Source organism: Choloepus didactylus, chromosome 2, assembly GCF_015220235.1.
Source record: "Choloepus didactylus isolate mChoDid1 chromosome 2, mChoDid1.pri, whole genome shotgun sequence".
Taxonomy (NCBI): domain Eukaryota; kingdom Metazoa; phylum Chordata; class Mammalia; order Pilosa; family Megalonychidae; genus Choloepus; species Choloepus didactylus.
The window spans coordinates 163,953,601-163,979,296 of NC_051308.1; the positions used below are offsets into that span (position 1 = coordinate 163,953,601).

General features: G+C 34.9%; 1 long non-coding RNA gene and 1 other non-coding gene across 2 annotated transcripts in view; both read right to left on the reverse strand.

Annotated features, from left to right (window-relative positions):
* LOC119518781 overlaps positions 1-25,696 on the reverse strand; it is a 161,159-nt gene that overhangs the window by 33,598 nt on the left and 101,865 nt on the right. The window contains exon 2 of the long non-coding RNA XR_005213846.1: positions 19,227-19,406. This is a non-coding gene — a long non-coding RNA (uncharacterized LOC119518781). The remainder of the gene's footprint in view (positions 1-19,226; positions 19,407-25,696) is intronic.
* Positions 9,883-9,991, reverse strand: LOC119528303. The gene has a single exon (XR_005215616.1). It is a non-coding gene; the product is annotated as a U6 spliceosomal RNA (small nuclear RNA).

Sequence of the window (25,696 nt, forward strand, 5' to 3'; positions counted from 1 at the left end):
TAGGTAATGTCTCCCAAGCTGTGGAGACTGGCAACCCTCTCCCACTATCACAGCAGGCTGTTTTGGAGTCACTTCCCCATGGGCAAGAACCAGAAAAACAAGAGATGAAAAATTCTGATCAGAAGCTATGTTAGAGGTCTAAAATAAGTTGAACTGAATGTCAAAGAACAGATAAAGAACAAAGACAACTAACAAGAAAACCCTAGGGAAAATAGAGAAAACAACCTTCAGAATAAACTAATCAAGAAAATAAGATGCCTAGACATCAGAAAAATCATGAGTTATACTAAGAAGCATGAGGATATGGCTCAGCCAGAGCAATGAACTAATGCTCCAAATGAGATACAGGAGTTGTAACAATTAATTAAAGAAGTTCAATCAAATCTTCTAAATCGAATCAATGAGTTTAAGGAAAATATGGCAAAATAGATGAAGGATATAAAGAAGACACTAAGTGATATAGAGAAGAACTTGAAAGCTTGAAATAAACAAACAGAAGAACTTATGGGAATGAAAGGCACAATAGAAGAGATGAAAAACACAGTGGAGACATACAGCAGCAGATTTGAAGAGTCAGAAGAAGGCAGTAATGAACTAGAGGACAGGACATATGAAACACTACAAACATAAAAAAAAACAGCTAGGTTAAAAAAAATTGAAAAATATGAACAGGTCTCAGGGAATTGAATGAAGACATGAAACATCTGAATATATGGGTTATGGGTTTCCCAGAAGAGAAGGGAAAAGGGACAGAAAGAATAATAGAGGATATAATCACTGAAAATATCCCAACTCTTATGAAAGACATAAAATTAGAGGTCCAAGAATCGCAGTGTATATCAAACAAATAGATCCAAATAGACTTACTTTAAGACATAATAATCAGATTGTCAAATGTCAAAGACAAAAAGGGAATTCTGAAGGCAGCAAGAGAAAAGCAATCCATCACATGCAAGGGAAACTCAATAAGACTATATACTGTTATCTCAGCAGAAACTATGGAGGTAAGAAGGCAGTGGTATGATATATTTAAGATACTGAAAGAGAAAAACTGCCAACTAAAAATTCTATATCTGGTAAAACTGCCTTCAAAAAATATGGGAGTGTTTAAGATATTTTCAGATGAACAGGCATGGAGAGTTTGTGAACAAAAGACCTGCTTTACAGAAAATACCAATCAGAGTGCTGTAGGCAAATAGGAAAAGACAGGAGAGAGAGGTTTGAAAAATAGTGTAGAAATGAAGATTATCAGTAAGGGTAAAAAAAGAAAAAAAAGTAAGATATGACATATAGAATCCAACAGAAAAAAAATGGGAGAAGAAAGTATTCACAGTATTAACATTAAATGTTAGTGGATTAAAATCCCTAATCAAAAGAATAGACTGGCAGAATAGATTAAAAAAATATGATCCATCTATATGCTGTCTACAAGAGACCAGCTTTATACCCAAGGACAAAAATAGGTTGAAAGTGAAAGTCTGGAAAAATATAATTCATGCAGACAACAACAGAAAAGAGTGAGGGTAGCTATACTAATATCAGACAAATTGGAATTCAAATGTAAACCAATTAAAGGAGACAAATGAGGACATATGTATTAACAAAAGGAGCTATTCATCAAGAAGACATAAAACTTATAAATATTTATACACTGAGCCAGAGTACTCCAAAGTAAATGAGGCAAACAAAGACAACACTGAAGGGAGAAGTATACGCTTCTACAATAATAGATGGAGACTTCAATACACCAATCTCATCAATAGATAGAGCATCTAGACAGAGGATCAGTAAGGAAACAGAGATTTTGCGTAATAGGATAAATGAGCTATACCTAGATATTTACAGAACATTGCAACCCACAGCAGCAATATACACATTTTTTCCCAAGTGCTCATGCACCATTCTCCAGGATAGAGCACATGTTAGGTCACAAAGCAAGTCTCAATAAATTTTACAAGATCAAAATTATACAAAACACTTACTCACATCATAATGGAATGAAGTTGGAAATCATTAACAGGTGGAAGGCTGGCAAACTCACAAATATATGGGGCTAAACAACAAACTTTTAAAAACCAGGGGGTTAAGGAAGAAATTACAAGAGAAATCAGTAAATATCTCAAGGCAAATGAAAATGAGAACACAACATATCTAAATATGGGATGCAACAAAGGCAGTACTAAGAGGGAGTTTTATTGCCTAAATGCATGTATTAAAAAAAAATAAAAAAACCAAAAATCAAGGAATTATCACTCATCTGTAGGAACTAGATAAAGAACAGTAAACTAACCCAAAAGCAAACAGGAGGAAAGAAATAATGAAAGTTAGAGCAGGTATAAATGAAATTGTGAACATGAAATGATAGAGAGAATAAACAAAACCAAAAGCTGGTTCTTTGAGAAAATCAATAAAATTGATGGACCTTAGCCAGAATGACAAAGAAAAAAAGAGAGAGGATGCAAATAAATAAAATCAGAAGTATAACTATTGATTCCACAGAAATAAAGGAGATTATGAGGGATACTATGAACAACTGTGCTAACACTCTAGAAAACTTAGATGGAATGGACAACTTCTTAGAAAAGCATGAACAACCAACAGTGACTCAAGAAAAAATAGAAGACTGCAACAAACCAGTCATAAGTAAAGAGATTGAATCAGTTATTAAAAAGCTCTCAAAAAGAAAAGTCCAAGACCAGATGGGTTCACGTGTGATTTCTACCGAACATTCAAGAAAAAATTAATGCTAATCCTGCTAAAACTCTTCAAAAAAACTGAAGAACAGGGGAAGCTACCTAACTAATTCTATAAAGCCAACATCATCTTAGTACCAAGCCAGATGAATTATCTTTGGTATTAAGAAAATTAAAGACCAATCTCTTTAATGAATATAGATGTAAAAATCCTTAACAAAATAATTGCAATTGAACCCAGCAGCATGTTTAAAGAATTATACACCACCACCAAGTGGGTTTTATTCCAGGTATGCAAGGAGATGATGCAACACAAGAAAACCAATTAACATAATAAACTACATCAATAAATTAAAGAGAAAAACCACATGATCTCCTCAATTGATGCAGAAAAGGCATTTGACAAATTTCAACATTCTTTCAGGATGAAACCCTTCAAAGGATAGGAATAGAAGGAAACTCTCCAGCATGATAAAAAGAATACACAAAAATCCCACAGTTAACATCATACTCAATGGGGAAAGACTGAAATCCTTTCCTCTAAGATCAGGAAGAAGACAAGATCACCCACTGTTACCATTGTTATTCAACAACTTGCTGGAAGTTCTAGCTAGAAACAATAGGCAAGAAAAAGTAATAAAACACATTCAAATTGGAAAGGAAGAAGCAAAATTTTCCGTTTGCAGATGACATGATCCTATCTGTAGAAAATCCTGAAAAATCTACAGCAAACTACTAATAAATGAGTAGTTTATCTAATAAATAGGTACATCAAAGTGGCAAGATACAAGACCAATATGCAAAATCAGTACTGTTTCCATACACTAGTAAAGAAATGTCACAGGAGGAAATCAAGAAAAAATTTTATTTAAAATAATAACCAAAAGGGTCCAATAATTAGGAAGAAATTTAACCAAGGGCATAAAAGACATAAACAGAAAACTACAAAACATTGCTAAACAATATCAAGGAAGGCCTAAACAAACTCAATGACATGCTGTTTACATGGATTGGAAGACTAAATGTGGTTAAGATTTCAATTATACCCAATTGATTTATAGATCCAATGCAATACCAATTAAAATTCCAACTTCCTTTGCAGAAATAGAAAATCCAATAATAAACTTTATTTAGAAGGGCATGGTGCCCAAAAGAGTTAAAAATATCTTGAGAGAGAAAAATGAAATGGGTGGTCTTACACTACTTGAGTTTAAAGACTTTTACACAGCTACAGTGGTCAAAACAGCATGGTACTAGCAGAAAGATTTAGTGACCAATGGAATCAAATTGAGTATTCAGAATTAGACTCTCTCATCTATGGACAGTTAATCTTTAGTAAGGTGGTCTAGTCCACTCAACTGGGACAGAGCAGCCTCTTCAACAAATAGTGCTTGGGGAACAGGATATACATAACCAGAATAATGAAAGAGGACCTCTATGTCACATCTTATACAAAAATTAAAAGTGGATCAAAAACCCAAACATTAGAGCTAAGACAATAAAACTTTTAGAAGAAAATGTAGAGAAAGATATTAAAGATCTGGTGATAAGAGGTGGTTTCCTGGAACTTACACCCAAAGTGTAAGAAATGAAAGAAAAATAGATTAATGGGTTCTTCTCAAAACTGTGTACTTTTGCATATCAAAGACTGTCAAGAAAGTAAAAAGGCAGCTTATGCAATGGGAGACAATATTTGGAAACCACATTTAAGAAAAGGGTTTAATGTCAAGTATATATAAAGAATACCTATAACTCAACAACAAAAAGACAAAAAAACCATCTGAGATGCTGATCCCTTTCTGTATAACCTGATTGATCTCTGGAACATTGGGTATCTATGTGACACCTGAAACTCAGAGCTAGAGCTCGGCAGATATGAATGCCAGTATTAGTGCATACAGCAACTTAAAAAAAAAAAAAAAAAAAGGCTGAAAAAGAGCCCAGACTTCAAGTACAGATATGAATGAAGCGGATCTGGTTAAGACTAGGACATCGGGCCAAAGGATAAAGGTCAAGACTGACTGTATTTTAAAACTTCAGCTTCCATGTGAGAACAAGGGGAAAGATGTTTATTTGGTGCAGGATCTGTATTTTGTAAACAATATAACTTGTACAGTCAGTTTGTTCAAACAACATAATTACATGGAACTTTGAATAGGAAGTGAGACCTGGTAGGTTTGTATAGATTAGAGTGAAATAGCGACAAAGCCCAAAGTAATTTTGGCAGAGAATAAAAATAAATATGTGCCTCTCACCCCCCTCCCCCTTCAAGGTGGGGGAAAATGCTGAAGTGTTAGGCTTCCTCACCTGGATTGTTGCTGATGTTCTCACAAACATTGAGGACTGATGGCTTGGTATACTGAGCCCTCTATCTTGGGGGTTGCCCTTATGAAGTTCATTACTACAAAGGAGAGGCTAAACCTGCTTATAATTATGCCTAAGGGTCTCCCCCTGAGTACCTCTTTGTTGCTCAGATGTGGCCCTCTCTCTCTAGCTAAGCCAATCAGGCAGGTGAACTCACTGCCCTCCCCCCTATGTGGGACCTGAATCCCAGGGGTGTAAATCTCCCTGGCAATGCAGGATATGACTCCCGGAGATGAATCTGGACCTGACATCATGGGATTGAGAACATCTTCTTGAACAAAAAAGGGAAGTGAAATGAAATGAAATAAAGTTTCACTGGCTGAGAGATTTCAAATGGAGTCAAGAGATCACTCTGGTGGAAATTCTTACACACTATATAGATAACACTTTTTAGGTTTTAATATATTGGAATAGCTAGTAGTAAATATCTGAAACTATCAAACTCCAACCCAGTAGCCTTGACTCTTGAAGATGATTGTATAACAATGTAGCTTACAAGGGAGACAGTGTGATTATGAAAACCTTGTGGATCACACTCCCTTTATCCAGTGTATGGATGGGATGAGTAGAAAAAATGGGGACAAAAACTAAATGAAAAATAGGGTGGAATGAGGGGGATGATTTGGGTTTTCATTTTTACTTTTATTTTTTATTCTTATTCTTATTTTTTCTGGTGTAAGGAAAATATTCAAAAATAGATTTCAGTTTTGAATGCATAACTATATGAGGGTACTATGAACAGTTGATTGTACACCACTGATGATTGTATGGTATGTGAATATATCTCAATAAAACTGAATGTAATTAAAAAAAAACCCCAATGAGATATCATTTCACACCTACTAGAATTCCCATTATCAAAAAAAAAAAAAAAAAAAAGCAGAAAACTACAAGTGTTGGAAAGAATATGGAGAAATAAGTACACTCATTCACTGTTGGTGGGAATGTGGAATGGCAGTCTGGCAGTTCCTCAGGAAGCTAAGTATAGAATTGCCATATGATCCAGCAGTCCCATTACTAGGTATATACTCAGAGGAATGAAGGGAGGGACATGAATGGACATTTGTACAGTGATGCTTACTGTGGCATCATTCATGATTGTCAAGAGATAGAAATAGCTCAAATGCCCCTCAATGGATGAGTGGATAAACAAACTATGGTATACATATAAGATGGAATATTATGCAGCTGTAAAATGGAATAAATTCATGATGCATGCAACAATTTGGATGAACCTTGAGGACATTATGTTGAGCAAAATAAGTCAGAAACTAAAGGACAAATACTGTATGGCCTCACTAATAGGAGCTAACTGTAGTGAGGAGACTCTGAGAGTTAAACTTAAGAACACATGTTATCAGGAGGTAGAAAGAGGGTAGAGATTGGACATTTGATGCTGAAGGAGTACAGAATGTTCAATAGGATTGCATGTAATGATCCAGAAATGGGTAACAGAATACTATTGATGGCAGCACAATATTGTAAGTGTAATGAACAAAGCTGAGTGTGAGTATGGTTGAAAGAGGAAGGCTAAAGGCATGTATGAGACCAGAAGGTAAGATTGAGAATAAAAACTGGGACTGGATAACTTAGCAAAACCTAGAATGAGGACAATGATGGTGATTAAATGTACAAATACAAGAAAGTGTTTACATGAGGGAGAACAAATTAACGTCACCATTGCAAGGTGTTAAAAATGGGATGTTATATGGAAAAAATGGAATCAGTGCAAACTAGGGTCTACAGTTAACATTGTAATTTTCTTCCATTAATTGTAACACAGACAATATACCAAAGCTAAATGTCAATAAGTGTGATACAAGGAAGGAGTGTGGCATTCTTGTTGTTTTTATTTACTCTTTTAATTTTTTTATTCTTTATTTTCTTCTCATCTTCATTTGCAGAAGAAATGGATATGTTCTCATATAAATTGTGATATTGAGTGCACAACTATGTGATTATACCAGGAGCTATTGGTTGTTCACTTCAGGTGGGTTGTATGGTGTGTGAATAAAACTGTTTAAAAAATAAACAGAAAGATACAAGCACTGGAGAAGATGTAGAGAGAGAGATATACCTATTCATTTTGCTAGGGAAGTAGAATGGTGCAGCCCCTCTGGAAGGCAGAGTGCTGGTTCCACAGGAGGCTAAGTATAGTGGTGTCCTATGATCCTACAACCCTGTTACTGGTATATACTTGGGAGAACTGAAAGCTGGCACACGAATATGCATTTGCACACTGGTGTTTATGGTGGCTGTATTCACAATTTGTAATGGATGGAGATGGCCTAGAGTTACATCGATGAGTGAATGAAAGGGTGAACTGTGGAGTATACATACAACAGAATATTGAGCAGCTGCAAGAAGGAATGAAGTTGTGAGGCATGCAACCAAGTGAATGAAACTTGAGGATATTATGTTGAGTGAAACAAGCCAGAAATGAAAGGACAAATATTGTAAGGCTTCACTAATATAAACTGACTATTATGAACAAATGCTGAGAATTGAATTTGAGAGTCTAGTTTACCAGGGGGTAGAAAAAGGGCAGAGATTAAATAAATTGACAATGAAGGAGTAAAGAGTGTTCTAGAAGGCTTATTGTAAAGGTTCCTAGATTGCAAGCTCTTACAGCAGTCACATCTCTTCCTAAGTTTTTATTGATATTTAAGAGATGTTTATTTGGTACAAAATTTACATTTTCTGTAGCACACTATCTAACCTCTATGGTCAGCTTATTTAAATAACCTAATTACATGGGACCTAGAAGAGGGAAAGGGATCTTGTTATTCTCTACAGGTTAATGCAATACCCTGATACATCCCAGAGTATTTTGGGCAGAATATAAAAATGTATTTGCAAATTCCTCTTGAAGGTCAGAGAAAAAATGGAAATATTAAACTTCCCCACCTGGGGAATTCCTGATATTCTTGCAAGCATTAGGGACTCACAATTTATTAAGTCAAACCCTCGAACTTGGGGCCTGCCCTTATGAAACTTATTCTTGCAAAGCAGAAGTTAAGTCTACTTATAATTATGCCTGAGTCACCCCAAGAGAACCTCTTTTGTTCCCCAGATATGGCCGCTTTCTCTCAGCCAACACAGCAAATAAACCCACAAACCTTTCCCCTATTGTGAGAATGATTTCCAGAGGTATAAATCTCCCTGACAACATGGTACACAACTCCTAGGGATGAGCCTGGCCATGGCATTGTGAGATTAAGAATGCCTTCTTGACCAAAGTGGGGAAAAGAAATGAAGCAAAATAAAGTTTCAGTGGCTAAGAGATTTCAAATAGAGTCAATAGGTCATTCTGGAGGTTATGTGTATGCATTATATAGATATTCCTTTTTATTTTCTGGTATATTTGAATAGCTAGAAGGAAATACCTGAAACTGTTGAACTGTAACACAGTCGACTTAATTCTTGACAGTGATTGTACAACTACATAGCTTTTATCATGTGACCATGTGGTTATGCAAAACAAGTTTTATCCAGTGTATGGGTAGATGAGTAATAAAATAAAGAAAAAAAGTAATTAAAAGGGGGAGCAGAGGTGTGGGATAGTTTTGGTATTCTTTTTTCTTTTTCTTTTTTTCTTTTTTTGGGAGGTAATGAAAATGTTCTAAAATTTATTGCGACAACAAATGCACAATTATATGATGATGCTGTGAGTCATCAATTGTGTATTTTGGATAGATTAAAAAATTTAAAAAAAAAAGCAAGTAACTGAGTTGCAAAAAATTAATATGTACTTCTTTTCATGGGATAAAACAATTTCTTACAATTAAAAAAATAAAAAAATAAAAAACCTTTACTGGATATGTGGTTTCCAAATATTTCTCCTATTTTGCAGGTTGTCATTTTACTTTCATGACAAACACATCCAAGACACAAAAGTTTCTAATTTTTATAAGTTCCCATTTATCTATTTTTTCTTTGCTTTGGGTGTAAAATCTAAGAAACCATTGCCTAAGATAAGGTTCTGATGATGCCTTTCCATGCTTTCTTCCAGGAATTTGACACTTCTTTTCATATTTAGGTGTTTGATCCATTTGGAGTTGATTATGGAGAGGGAGGGGTTCTCCTTCTTTGTTTTGCAGATAGGGATCCAGTTTTCCCAGCACCATTTGTTGAAGAGACTGTTCTTTCCCAAATGAGTGATCTTTGGTCCCTCGTCAAATATCAGTTGGCCATAAATATGAGGGTTGATTTCTGAGCTCTCAACTCAATTCCATTGTTCTATATGTCTACCCTTGTGTCAGTACCATACTGTTTTGATCACCGTAGCTTTTTAATTAGGTTTTTTTTCCTTTTAAGGTTTTTATTTCAGTTATAATATTAAGTCAATAGAATAAATGTATATCACAATTCTTTAGTTTACTTACATAATTGTAATTTTTAAAGTTCCAGGTACATTCTGTTTTACTTTTCATTAAAATTTAAATTTTTAATTTTAAAATTTCATTTAATTTTAGGTAAGCCAAAAGGTAATTATAATTTCTCAGTACAACTCAATAAGGTTTCTCCAAAAGGTATTATCTTGTCCTTTGAGTGTTCCTATTTGCAAACTCAATAGTAGAGTCAATTAAAATCTGACAATTCACCATATCCTAAGGGTTTTCAAAATTGAAAAAATATATGCCATAAATACTTATTAAACTGATGTGAATTGACAAACACCATTAATTATACCATTCCTAACAACCCGATCCACTATTCCTCTTCAATCTTCTAGTGACACAACTGGATAGGATGTTACATTTAAGTTGTGAGATCCTTGGAAAGAACGGTAGTTTCCTTTGAAGTAGAACACTGCATCAATTTTTAAAATGTGGAAAACTTCATGAATTTGCATGTCATCCTGCACAGAGGCCATGCTAATCCTTTCTATATCATTCCAATTTTTTTAGTATATGTGCTGCCAAAGCAAACACTTTGTAATTAGTTTTAACACTGAGAAGTGTGAGTCCTCCAACTTCACTCTTCTTTTTCAAGATAGCTTTAGCTATTTGGGGCCCCTTACCCTTCCATATAAATTTGATGATTGGTTTTTCCATTTCTGCAAAGCAGGCTGTTGGAATTTTTATTGTGATTGTAATAAACCTGTAAAATGATTTGGGTAGAATTGACATCTTAATGATATTTAGCCTTCCAAACCATGATCACAGAATGCCCTTCCATTTATTTAGGTCTTCTTTTATTTCTGTTAGCATTGTTTTGTGGTTTTCTGTGTACATGCCTTTACATCTTTGGTTAGATTTATTCCTAGATATTTGATTCTTTTCATTGCTATTGTGAATGGAAGTTTTTTCTCAATTTCTTCTTCTCATTGTTCGTTGCTTGTGTACAAAAACACTACTGATTTTTGGATGTTGAACTTGTATCCTGCTACTTTTCTGAATTCATTTTTTAGACATAGGAGTTTTGTTGTGGATTTTTCACTGTTTTCTATATATAGAATCATATCGTCTGCAAATAGGGAAAGTTTTACTTCTTCCTTTTCAATTTGTTGGACTTTTATTTCTTTTTCTTGCCTAATTGCTCTGGCAGGAATGTCAGTACAATGTTGAATAGCACTGGGCATCCTTGTCCTCTTCCTGATCTTAGGTGAAAGCTTTTAATCTTTCACCATTAAGTAGGATGTTAGCTGTCTTTTATTGTATTGTGGAAGTTTCCTTCTATTCCTAATGTTTCAAGTGTTTTTATAAAGAAGGGTGGTAGGTTTTATTAATTGCCTTTTCTGTATCTACTGAGATGATCGTGTGATTTTTTTCCTGTATGGTATTAATGTGGTATTTTACCTTAATTGATTTTCTTATGTTGAACCAATCTTGCATAACAGGAATGAATCACACTTGATCATCCTGTATAATTCTTTCAATATGCTGTTTACTAGTATTTTGCTGAGGATTTTCACATCTATATTCATAAGATATATTGGTCTGTAGTTTTCTTGTGGTATCTTAATCTAGCTTTGGTACAAGGGTGATTTTGGCCTCACAGAATGAATTATGGAGCCTTCCTTCTTAAATTTTTGGGTAAATTTGAGCAGAATTGGAGTTAAGTCTTCTTGAAATGTTTGGGAAAATTCCTCTGTGAAGCCATCTGTGCTTGGGCATTATTTTAAAGACCCTTCCAAAAGATTGGTTTCATACTCTGTAAGGGAAGAAAATAATAATATGTCCCCCCAGTGGTCCCATGTTCAAAATCAATTTTGTTGGCGAATCATAGTTGCTTGCTCTGTTCTGATGTTTGAAGGAAATTCAGGGGGTAACTTGTCCATCAGTGTCCCAAATAAGGTGTAAGAAGATTGGGTTTTATCTCCCAATAACCCCAAATCACATTTTTGAGTCTTAGATGCATGAAGAAGGCTGATCAGATAGTTAACAAGGAAAAAAAAAATCCCTCTTTCAGTCAGAGGCTTGGATATAGTGTCAGTTATGTTGGACATTGAAATCAGTAGGACAAAAATAGGGATTGAATCATCTGACTGAACTAAGTTTCTTGTTTTATGATTTTCCATTCATTTTTCTCAAAAGCAATGAGGAATTGTAAACCTGAAATTCAGGATAGAGTTTGCTTCAGGTGTTGAGAAATGTATTTGCAAAGATTTAGTAATGTTCTAGTTCTTGACCTGGGCAGTGGCTTCACTGGAATTCATTATATTTTATTTTATAACATACATATATTTAATATAGTTTAGGAATATAGAATAATATATTGTAATAATAAAGGAGGTGAAAGAATCAAATTAGAATCCTATTTTTATAGAAACTAGGATAAGAACACTTCCATGGAGTCATGGCTAAATTGAAGTCTCATTGCACATATAAGCAGTCTCCTGCTCTGAGCTCTGAAAAGAATTTAACTCTTTGTTTGCTGTGAATGCATTTCTTGAATGGCAAGAATGCAAGATTGTTATAATAATTGTAAGTTAATAATCATAAAATTCATTTCTTTTCCGGAAAGTAAAATTAAAGCATTTAAAGCATGCTTTATATTAAATAAGAGTAGCTTATTTGAGACAAGTATATTCAACTTAGGTAATACACATTATTTCTTCCTTCTTTGAGAAGTGTCCTTGGGCATTGAGTAACCATAAATTGTTGCACATATGGGGTGAATTTTTAGAAAGAAAATCACTAGCACCTGGATTGCAGTAACACTCAAAATGTCTTTTGTGTATTTCCAGCTGGCAATATTTCTGCTCATACAGAATAAAGGCTTATAAGTTAAAGTCCTTTTTCTTTATCCAGACCATCCTATCTCCTTTATCACCTTTCTCATCCCTATCTCATGTTTCTTTAATCATAATAAAATTGATTTCACTCTAAGTTCTATACTAAGCCCCAATGACCTATTTTTTCCACTTTATTTACTAAGCCTTATAGTATATACCTGAAGGCTCTCATAACATGCCTTTTACGTGATAGTTGAATGATACTACATTTTTAGATGTAAAAATTAATGGACCAAATTTGAACTTCTTTTAAAATTTTATAATCTGAATGACAAATGCCTTCTAGAATATAGCAAGTTTTCAAATTGTAAAACACTTCCAGTAGACTAAAATATCCTGGTTCTCTTTAAAAATTCTATGAGCAAATAATTAATATGAGACTTTTTTTTTTTTTCCATCCAGAATTCATTCCCAGAATAATGAATTAAGTTGGTGGATTCTTATGACCTAGAACAGATAAGAGTTTAGCCTAAGATTCCAAAAATGTAAACATGCTTCTGTCCTTAAGTTTCCAATATTGATCACTTATACTTTAAATTTTCTTTGTTAGGCTCTTACACCTATAACTTCTTGTTTATTTGTTTGTTTCTCTCTTTTAAAAGATTTAAAAGAATGATTTTGTATTTAGGCAGGTTTTCCTCATCACTCCAATTTTATTTGTTTAAATATTTTGCCTTGTGGCTCACCACTATCGTTACTGCCAAATCCCTAAAATTGTGTTCCAATGTCTTATTTTCAATAAGTGCATTAAGGATCTGTGTCTGTATAATCATTAAAAATATTTTCATGTTAACATAGTCTATAGAATTTCCTCAGTAGCTTGTATAAATTAGCTGCAAAAATTCCTCCTTATTGTGCTGTAAGTTACCTGTAGTAACAAGGACCCTGAGAAGCCAGAAGGAAGAGGGAAGGGGAAGAGGAGAAGATGAGGAATCAGTTCATCTGTTCTTTCTCAACTCTTTGCATTAATAATGACTTCTGTGTAGTTCAAGGGCAAAAAGACAGAGCATAACCAGCAGGATTCAAACTGTCAGACCATGACAATTCCAACGTGTGATTGTAAAAAAAGGGCAGAAAGGAGAATTCATAGCACATCCTTGGGAGTGTGATTTTTAAAATCTGCAGTAGTCTTAGGGACACACATGACTTTTACACTACTAACTCATCCTACAAGCACCACCACCTATTGATACAAGTCAATGAGTAGTCAGGAATAATCTTTTTATTCTCAAGTGACAACACTTCACAACATTCCCTTGCTTCTATCTGTACAAACCTTTGAAGGGCTTTCCTACATTTGTTTGCCTTTGCCTGATCTTTTTAGTTGTTATTCAGAAGACAGTGTTTTAAATCTTGGGAGAAACTATAAAGTCCACAATGACTCAGGTTAGGCAATGTGCATTCAAAACGCATGCTATTAAATTTAAACCAATTATTTTAATAATTTAACATATTAAATTGTTCAGTCACTACAAATTGTAGGCAGATCTATTTCAACATGTCCTGAAATAATACATGGACCTTATTTCAAAGAATTATCTTTAGATTCCTTTACTAAGGAAAAAATTCTCTCTCTCCCATTTGTTGGAACTCAGAGAAAAGTAATAGCATTCTTTCCCTTCTCTCTATGAAAGATATATGTATGTATTTGCCCCAAAGTAATTTGGGTCCATTAGAGATACTTGCCAGATGGCATAAGATCTTCTATACTGGCAGATTCAGTGGCTATTTGGAAAGCTTCACCACCACCTGCAGCTGCACCTGCTGTGAGCATTTCCTTGCAGATTCCTTAGTGAGTTCAAAATCTATTGCTTAGATTAGTAAAATGACCCTAATCCTAGAAGCAATTTTCTAAAATAGTAAGGGAGTTACCCTGGTTAGAAATGACCTATAGAGGTATTTTTCCCCTTGCAAATTTATTTGGACTAATGGATGATTAAACAATAAATAAATTGTGTATTGAGATATAATTTTCTTCATTAACTAATATTATTTTACTAAAAATTGCCTAGGTTGGAGTTAACCATAGTATTAGTCCACAGATAACCAGTGTGCTAAAAAAAAAGAAAGAAAAAGGAGAAGGGTTCAAAGGAAAAGGAGGAGAAAGAGAGGCAGAAACAGAAGGAAGTAATTGTCTCTGGAATTCTCTTTTTTTTTCTTTTTAGCAATTTCATCTGCTAATCAGAGAAAATTTTAAAAGTATTTGTGTTTGGTGTTTTTATAATATTTTATTTTTCCCCAAATAGGTAGCCTTGACTTCTCAAACTGGAAATGAGAATCTAAACTTTATATCATGTCTCTGAAGTCAGTCGTTGATGTGGTCCCAAGCTATATCTCTGATTCAATTCCATCCACTCTTCCCAGTCCAACCACACCGATCTCTTGAGATTCTTCAAATACTAAGAATCTCCTTGATTCCAGGTTTTGCCTTGGCTCTTCTTTAAGTCTAAAATGCTCATTTCCCAAGTTCTCTACATAGCTGGACTCCTTCACTTCAATCAAGTGTCGGTTTTAATGTCATCTTAAAGCAAGGCCTACCCTAAACACCTCATCAAATACAGCAGTACCTCTCTCACACTGTCATCCTCTGTTCTCCTACCCTGCTTCATTATTCTAATTTTCACCACAGCCAGATATAGTATAGATACATTTGTATATTTGTTTACAATCTATCTCCTCCCAACAAGTATAAATTCCATGGGAACAAGGACTTTGGATAATTTAGATAATTATCTAAAGTAGTCAGCTAAGATTTTATTTAAGAATATTCTAGTAGTTTAAAATTAGGAAGAAAGTGAAGACATTTTGTTAAAGAATTCACAGAGTCACTCTTTTCCACGGTCTATACACAGCATAAGGCAGGATCTTGCCTTCAGTACTAGGAACTCTGCCCAAGTATAAAAAAGCCCCAAAGTAAGCAATTTTAGCAGTGACGTGGGGACAGTCTCAGAGTCACTTAAACTCTGAACTCAAAGTCCTTTTCCTGTTCCTTTTAAATGAGAATTGGATTAGATGATTTTCAAGATGTTTTCATATTAAGATGCCCATGGTTCTATGATTGCCATGCTTCTACTCAAGCACAGCTCCTACTCTGCTTCTACACAAGATGTCAGAAAACTTTGTTTATTGAATAGTAGATTGACTCTCTGCTAATTACACAAACATAGGCAAATATGTAGGGATTGTCTGAAGAATTAAATGGCACAATTCCCTTTATAGAAATGGCACTGATTTTAAAATTGGTTGTTATATTTGTGTTTTAGTTTCCCAATTGCTGAAACAAATGTCATGCAATGAGTTGGCTTACAAAATAGGAATTTATTGGCTCATAGTTTCGAGATCAGAAATCCAAAATTAAGACATCATCAAGGTGATGCTTTCTCCCAGAAGACTGTGCAAATCTGGGGCTGGCTGCTGGCAATTCTTGGTCCTTGATTTTTCTGTCACATGGCAATGCACATAGCAGCCTCTCCTGGATTCTCTTTTGTCTTCTGGGTTCTATTGACTTTCGGCATCTGGCTACTCCCTGTGTCTTTCTTTCTGTGACCTTCCCTATAAACCATTCAGTGATAGGCTTAAGACCAATCCAGATTCAGTTGGCCACACTAATTTCAGATACTGATGTACAAGCGCTCACATCCACATGAATAGATTAAATTTAAGAACACGCTTTTTTGGGATTCATAGCCCTATATCACCACAATTAGTTAAAAATTTTCTGGTAAATTTTTGAAATAAACTTTTAATTTTATTTTGCAGTCTCACATAAAGAGTTGGCAGATTTTTTCCATTGAAATATTCTACGCCAAAAGAAGAGTTGCTTGAATAAACTAATTTGGGGACCTATTTCATTTTCAATATCTATGCTATAGTTTTGAGGACAAAAAAAATTTCCATGTGAAAAACACTGATATTAGGTTCTTGGTATTTTTATTATATCCCCCTGTTCTAGTTTGCTAATGCTGCCAGAATGCAAAACACCAGAGAAGGATTGGCTTTCATAAAAGAGGGTTTATTTGGTTACACAGTTACAGTCTTAAGGCCATAAAGTGTCCAAGGTAACACATCAGCAATCAGGGACTTTCACTGGAGGATGGCCAATGGTGTCCGAGAAACCTCTGTTAGCTGGGAAGGCACATGGCTGGTGTCTGCTCCAAAGTTCTGGTTTCAAAATGGCTTTCTCCCAGTACGTTCCTCTCTAGGCCACAGCTCCTCTTCAATATGTCACTCTCAGTTGTTCTTGGGGCATTTGTCCTCTCTTAGCTTCTGTGGAGCAAGAGTCTGCTTCCAACGGACATCTTCAAAATGTCTCTCATTTGCAGCTCCTGTGCTTTCTTCAAAGTGTCCCTCTTGGCTGTAGCTCCTCTTCAAAATGTCATTCACAGCTGCACTGAGTTCCTTCTGTTTGTCAGCTCATTTATATGGCTTCAGTGATTTAATTCAGACCCACCCTGAATGGGTGGGCCAACACCACCATGGAAATTATCCAATCAGAGTCATCAACCACAGTTGGGTGGGGCACATCTCCATGGAAACACTCAAAGAATTACAATCTAATTATCACTGATAGGTCTGCCCCCACAAGATTACATCAAAGATAATGGCGTTTAGGGGGACACAACACATCCAAACTGGCACACCCCCCAAACATTTATTAAATAAAAAATGAAGCCAGATTTAACATTTTAGCTCTTAGTAACATAAATGAATAATTCCCATTAATTTAGATCATTTTAAAGTCAAAAATATGACATTTTTGGAATAATTGAAATAAACTAAAATGTCTTTGTACTACTTCATATACACACATGAACATACATGATTTTTAAAATATTTGTGTATATATTTGATCAATTGTTACCATTTACAAATTTAATAAGAGCTATATCCAATGCTATTTTAACATGTATTTTTGGCACCATTATTATGTTTTGGTGACCTATAGCACACGCTATCTATTTCCTTTTAATGGTGTTACATACTGCATGCTCTTTTTTTTTTCAGTTTAAAATAGTTTTAAATAATTTTATACTTATTCTAGGCTATGCTAAATCTTTCAGATCTTAGGTAGTATTAGTATAAACTTTACTTCTATGTGTCATAATGTGAATTATTCCTAGGATTTGATTCTCTTGTACAAAAACATACTTTATAAAAATCAATAGGAAATTAAGAACGTAAATAGAAATGATCAAAAGAATATTTTTTCAGTGAATTTCAAAAATAAGTAAATATAATCTAATTTTAAAGTAGAATCAAGTTACATTTTATTCAAAATTGACTTACTGTAATCATCAAAGGAAAAAAAATGTTTTCAGGATTCTAGAGGATGAAATAATGGAATTTTAATTATCCAAACTAGCCCTGAAAATTCTATAGGCTTGGTATAAAAGCTCCACATTCATTCACTTATTCATTCATTTAACAAGCATTATCAAGAGTTCACTCAGTGCTACTCACAGAGATGTTGCCTCTTAAGAAGATGCAGCCCAGAAGGAAATAGCAGCAAGAGATACATGATTAGGATATTGCACTGAATGAAAAGGAGCAATGAATGTTTTAGCTGTAAGCAACAGAAAATTAGGCTCACAATGCTAATAGCAACCTATTTTTCTCACATAATAAGAACTCGGGCTGTGCATGAATGTTGATGTGGATTTAGTCACTCAAAAATGTCAACATCAGAAGGAATATCTGTCATTATTTCTGGCCTTTCCCTCATGGTAAGAAGAGTTACAGGAGCTCTGGGCATCTTTTCCCCATTCAAGGCAGGACAGAAAAAGAAAGACTGGAAATCAATAGGAAAGCAAAACTTTCCCAGACACCCATGAAATCATAATTTTTATAACTCATTGGTGTTACATAGAAACCCTTGCTTTAGGGAGGCTGAAAAAAAGTGACTATTTAGCTTTTTCAGCCTTTGCAGTAGTGGGACTAAAGGAAAAAGTGCTTGAGAACAATTAGTGTGTGTCTCAGGGTGGAATATGTAACTCAGAATGGGAGAGAGACGAATGGCTTTCCAGGAGTGATTTGAGTTTAATTCTGAAGGACAAACAGGGGTTTGCCATTAGTATTAGGAGTGAAGAATATTCCAGACAAAAGCATTCCCCTGAGCAAAGACACAGCGGCATCAATCGCAAAGAACTTGTTTATCAAAGGAAACACAAATAGGTCAGTGGAGCTCCAAATATTTCATGTAGGGAGTGGCAGAAGATGAGCAAGCAGAAGAGTCTTAAGAGCTAAAATAAAGACTTTGAACTCTATTTTAATAGCAGCAAGGATCTGTTGAAGATTTTAATAGAAGGTACATGATCAGATTTTATTTTAGCACAATATTCATGGCATGTTTTTGAAAATGCATTGTGTATTCAAAAGTCAAACCAGAGAAAGGAAAACCAATTAGGGACCAAATTCAAAAATCCAAGCAGGAAATAATTTACGTGGAGAAAATACAGGGGAAATCAGAGGGAAAATGAGAGATACAAAATAAGATTTGTAAATGAATGGTGGAATGGAATTCAGTTCTTAGTATATTAAATTACAAATACAGACCTACCACCACAATCACCCAGCCTTCAATATCCCTAATGAATTACTCCTTCTAAACCTGTTTTTCAACCTTATTGAATCTCTCATCTGTTTACTCCTCTACATTTTACTTCTTATCCAAAGGTAACTTTACATCTTCATAAGCTTTCTATGTGTCTTAAATTCTGTAACACATAACCTGACAGTATCCTCATATAACTTTTTTTTTATTTGTTTCCAATGTAAATGACTGGTAAAACCTATGGATGAAGCCAACGACTTGCCTCCTCAATGTTCAAACCTAAATTGCTGTAAACTGATTTAGAAAATTACAGAATTGATCAGAATTGTACAAATACATCTCCATGAACCCTAATTTTCAATTGGTCCTCCAACATTACCTGAATTCTTAAGACAATTCCTTCGATTTTTTATCCAGAATGTTTTCCAGTCTTCATGGAAGCTATTGCAAACCTTCTCCATGCTCTTCGAAGCATCCCATCCTCTCACTTATCCAATCATTCTTACTGGAATCCTCAAGTAGCTCCAAAGGAGAACATGGCCTTTTTCCCTCAATTCAACTAGATGATAAAGGAAAACTCAGATTACAATTAATGGGATAAAATGGACATCCTTAATTGACGTGGGGATTACACATTTCCAGCACCTCTTCCTCAGAGATACCAAACTGTTAGCATAGTAGGAATTTCAAACAACCCACAGACTTGACCATTTTCTCAATCATTGTATGTAATTATAGAACACTTACAAGATACCCATACATTTCTTCTCTATGAAAGCACATCAATTAACTCTTAGATAGAGATTTATTAAACAAACTACATTGCAAAATAGAATGCAAGCATGAGGAACTATTCCTTGAAATTCCAGAAGACTCTGATTCACCATCAGTTAATAGCTGACTTTGATTACTCTGGTTCGGTTCTGCAGTTCCCAATACAGCCCTCAGGATGCTGCAGTTAGTCTCAGAGGCATTATAGGTCAAAGATTCAACTGATATGGATTAAATACTTGGAGTTTATAAAGTTCATAGATTCTTAATCAGGAGCTATGAGAGTTAAACTTCCTACAGGGCTCTACTTTAATCCAATATGTGGATGACCTACTAATTTGTTCCTAAACTAAGCAGGCTTGTGAAGAAGATTCCTTTTATTTAATAGAGGCATTGGCCAAAAGGGGACAGAAGACATCCAAGGATTAACTGCAATTTTGTCAAAGGACTGTACATTATTTAAGTCGTGATCCATCTCAGGACAGGAAAGATTAGCTCTCAGTAGTTTCAGCACCATTCTGAACCTCCCTAGGTCAATCACCAAGAGGCAATTTAAGGGATTCTTAGGATTATCTTACTGTTTTTGGCAATGGATAGCTAACTTTTCAGCTATAGCAGTCCCATTCTATGACCTTACTAAAACTATATTCCAGAACTCCTCCCCTTGACTGATGATGCAGAAAAAGCATTTATCCAATTAAAGACAGGTTTATTACAGCCACCTTCCATGGGACTTTCAAATTATAACAAAAATTTCTTCCTATTTGTTCTTGAAATAGATAGGCACACTCTGAGAGCCCTAAATCAGAAACATGAAGACAAGAAGAGACCTGTTAGTTTTTATGGTCTATATCTTGACCTAGTTGCCAACACCTATCCACTTTGCAGGGGTCACTGCAGCTGCTAAATTGGTTGAGACCTCAGACAACATTGTTCTGGGCTCTCTCCTACATCTGATGGTCCCCTCTCAGTACAAACTCCTCTTGTAAATGAAAACACCCAACATCTTTTTATTCTGGCAGATTGACCTCATATAAATGCCTTTTACTGACCCCTTCACATATAACCATGCATCAATGTAATTATCTCAATTCAGCCACACTTCTTCCTCTCCTAGAGGAAGGTAAGCCCCATGACTGTTTTTCCCTTGTTCATGAACTTTGCATAGAATGGACATTAGAGGCATCCTTCTCCAAAATCTTGAGTTAATTCTTTTTGTACATGGAATCTACTTTATGACTGAAAATGATATCAGCACAGTTATATGATAACTACTTCACAGGAACCTCTTGAATAGAAACCTTTACCTGAGGTTAAGTCAGCCCAAATGGTTGAATTACCAGCTTTGATTAGAGCTTGTAAATTGGCAGACTCTCAGAGAATAAACATTTATACAGATAGTAGATAAGGCTTTGCTGTAGCCCATAAGTGTGGGATGTTTTGACCTTCTAGTAAATGACCTCCCTGAGGCTCTAAAATACCCAAGGGAAGTAGCCATTATAAAAATAGGAGCTCACTCAAGGAGAGATACTGAGAAACATAAATGAAATGCTTTTGCTGGTCTCTATGCTAAAAGGACAGCAAAACAATAATGTCAAGTTAACAGCTTATGATTTTAAAATGTATAGATAAGACTAAGGAGGATTTTCAAGGGTCCCTGCATATAATTAAACAACTGGCTTTCAATTTTGGCTTCCAAAATTGAAAAAGAAAATTGGCTCAGAGCTGGATATGCCCTCCACCCTGACAGACTCTTCTTGTCCCAGGATGGACATCTGGCAACACCTGAGTCCTTAAAATGGCTCATAGACAAGACTTTGCATGCATTCCGCCCCCCTCCCCGCCCCCATAGCCCAGAAAACCTCATTTTGGCTTGAAAAAATCCTTGGTTGGGGGAAATTAAATGAAAAGCAACGCAAATATATGAATCATGTTCCACCTGTCAATCCAATGTGGCTGCAGTCCTCCTAAACAAAGGAAATTAGACATGGAAGAGAAAAACACAGGGAGCAGCCAGAAGCTGGAGGTCAATGGAAACCAGAAGAGAAAAGAGAAGATACTGCCATGTGCATTGCCATGTGACAGAAAAGCCAAGGAGGAAGGATTGCCAGCAACCTGACCCAGAATATCACAGTCTTTGGGGGAGAAACATTGCTTTGTTGAGTCTTCAATTTTGGCCCTTTCCCATCCTCAAAATTGTGAGCCAATTAAATTCCTGTTGTTTAAACCAATCAATTGTACAGTATTTATTTTAGAGCTGGGCAAGGAAGACAATGTTTAAGCAGAACTTTAGTGTAGACTATGGTGAATTCTTTGCCTTTTATTCCCCTATTAACCCAAAGACTCTAGAAATGGTAAGAATCCAGATTGCTGCATTCATTTGCAAAATGTTGGATTTTTTTAAGGCTGCTGGCTTTTAAACCTGTCCTTTCAACAGAACCTCTCCCTCAAATCTTTTTCTTTCTCTGCCCTACTAGTCATACTTTTGCCTCTGTTTTCCTTTGCATCTAAGATCCATTTCTTGCCATTTTCCAAGTACTTACTGAACTGGTTCACTGTCTCTATATAGACAGCCACAATGTATTTACTTCACTGTGTATTGTATTAACTTACTGATCTATGTAATGATAGATGGGGTAAGCATTGACTACAAGGGGGAGGAAATGACATACATAAATGTAGGAGAGACCAATGCAATGCAAATTGATGATCAGAACAACAATGCTGTGAATAATGCACCCACAAAGTGAAAAATATGTATACTCTGCAATTGCTGTACTCCCTATGCCTGATCTTGCATGCTGTTTTAGCTACCTTGAACATTTTGAGGGACAAAACTAAGAATAAAAGATTTAGAACACTCCAACAAGCAAATCCCTGCCTGGCTTGTCAAATTGTACATACTTACTTTCCAATTTATCACAGCTGGTGTTCTTGACCTGACTCTAGGCGAAGAGATTCAAGACCAGCACGTTCCTATACCTTAGCATACTTGCCTATAGAGATATTTTGATAGCTTCTTTGGAAAAGTGTAACCTGCTGAAAGATGAAATATCTGGGAGGCTTTAACCTCATAAATGCTGAAATACAATTTACTTTTCTCTCTCCCTCTCCTTTCTTTTTTTTTTTTTATTTTGATCATGTTTCCTTCTACCTCTAGTCTTGTTTTGCTCAGCTACATTGCTCAGAGCTCTGGTAGGGTATGGATTTAACTTACATTACCAGCAGAGTACAAGCCTCTAAGTGCAAGTAGACACAATCATGGAAAGTTGAAGGTGTGGAAACTTAGACCTCATTCATTTTTGGATACATTTGGTAATCATGTATTATCCATTATATGCTAGACACTATGCTATATTCTTGAGATGTAAATACTATAATAAGAACTTTCACCCTTGGGAATTTCTCCGAAGATATTAATACATTCAAGGAACTGGAGGTTGAGTGAAGAATGAGACAGATATTTTTCCTATACTTGTGAAGCATGTATTTTTTTAATGTGAAGACAGTAAAACAATCTATAGGTTGTAAATTTTAATTATAATTTTGACAGTGCTATAAACAGAAATATAGGATGCAATGAGTGTGTATCAGGGGAATAAGAGAGTCTGGAGAGTTGTGTCACGGAAAGTCTTTTTGAAGAAATAACATTTGAGTTGGACGTTAAAATTCGAAAAGATCAGAATTGTATAGGAAGAAGAACATTCTGAACAGGGGTAGTAAATGCAAAGACACTGAAGAGGAAAGAAGATGGTGAACTTCTTTCAGGACCTGAAAAAAAAAAATCTCATGAGTATGAGAGAGAGAACCTTGAGAAGCAGGTAGTTGTAATATCATCACCATTAACAACTATTGATGGTGGTTTAAAAAGAAATAAATTACATGATTTAAGTCACGTAAGTTATAATTTTATTTTTATCATGCTGCCAACATGATTATGAGCCAGTGCTCTTATATAATCCTGTGTACTAGCTATTAGCATTCCTCCTTTCTATGGTCATAGAAGAATAGACAACATGCAAAATGGGTAAGGATTCTTAAGATCTTCTCTAAATTCTCATATATTGGAATAGGTCTATCTCACACAAATGCATATGTGTCACACCCCAATGTGACTTTGCATGCTGTGTCTGTTCCAGGCCCACTGAAATATGTATCATTGCTGACTCCTTGGCTTCTTTTGTTGTCTGTGACCTGACTTCTCAAAACCTGTCTGATAACTTTTTTAACTATTGATCCTCTGGCCCCTCTTTCTCTTCCATTTTGCTCAATATAAGTTCTCAAGTTCTGCCTTGTAATTCTTGACTTTTCTTTCTACTCCCTTCTTTAACAATGTTTTCGAAACTTGGAGCTCTTAGCAGTTGACAGCAATTATAATAAAAGTAAAGTTTCATTGAATTTATTACCAGATATTATGGTAAACAGTTTTTTTTTTATGTTTTCTTTTCTTTTTTTAAATAAAATGCCTCATTGAAATTAACCCTGAAAACAACTCAGTTTTTTGTTTTGTTTTGTTTTTTTCTCTGCTGCCTCTTCCTTTCCTAGTCTGCAGTGTACACACAGATGACTCAATAGGGGAGTATCCTTATCATTTTTGGATGAAAATGTGATTTAGGACAGTTAAATAACTTGTCCAACATCACAAATTAAGTATCAGAAGATTCGGGATTCAAACCCATGCAAGCTGACTCAGTATCATGAGCCTCGATCATAATACTGTCTCATCCAGGATTGATCCTGTTAAGTGAAACCAACTCAGCAACAGATGTTTTGTGATAATTGTATAGATGTGAGGACTAGAAATGAATATTTTGAATCCTCATTTCATTAGTCATTAGCTTTATGAATCTGGGTAAATTTTTCAACTTCTTTGAGTTTTATTTTTCAACAATGAAATTGATATTTGACAAATAACTACAGTGTTATTATAAGGATACAATTAATGCACATAGTATTTACATCTATTATTTTCCTTCTTTAGTAGTCTCCAAGGTGAACATGCCTCTTCAGTTTTCAACTGTTTTACTGTTGTATATCTATCCTTATATTGAGTTACTAATTATAGGTCTGGTTAAACTTCTTTTTAAGATACAGTTTTGTTTTTTCATAGTTCTTTCTTATTCTGAATGCAGAAAGCATTAATACCCATCTAGTATACTGCTAAAGACCCAGTGTCCACAAATGAGCATATCTACTGTCCTATTAAATTAGCATTTTTGATCCATTTTAGATCATTATTCTAAAATTGATTGAGCCATTGCTACAGTTGTTTGGATTTAATCATGAAGAAAAAATAAAGTAAAGATATCCTCTCCTATTTAATTTAGTATATTTAGTTGTATTCATTTTGTTCCAATTACATATATCATCTACTTATATCTTATACCTATCTGCTCACAATTAAAATAACTTCAACTTCCTTAAACTTTTTTATTTAAATAATTAAACAAATAAATTGTCCTTTGATACTTTTTTCTATGCCATCTATAGATTTTTCCAAATTTCTTTTAGAACACATGCATTTCCTAATATTCAAAACAATAGTTTAGTCTGCTTTTCTTTATTAGTGATTCTGTGAGAAAATCACTGTGCTATGACTTCTATCAAATTCATTAATGAATATTGCTTGACACTTTGCCTCAAGGAGCTTGCAGTTCAACGATCGGAAACATTTTTCCCAGACCTAGTTCCCTTAATATTATACAGCAGTATTGGCTAGCTTAAAATGTATATACTTTCTTAAACATCCACTTTTCTCCAACCAAAATAACACTGTTCCTTTACTTTATATGGTGCTTTATGTTTTTCAAACTCCTTTTCCATGCATCATCTCATTACATTTTCCCAAGAATCATTTGAAAAGAATTCTCCCATTTAGATAGGGAAATCTAATTTGTCTGGGTCTCAGTTACTTAATTATCCAGTTAGTGTTGGCATCCAATGGAGGGAAGATCTTAAGACTTTATAGTCATCTCTTCCTGCAAAACAGGAAGGATTATAATCTGACAGCTATGATCAAGTATAGCGATTCAAGAGGACACACATATTAATGCCATTTCCTATTTCTCTCCCTTCTGA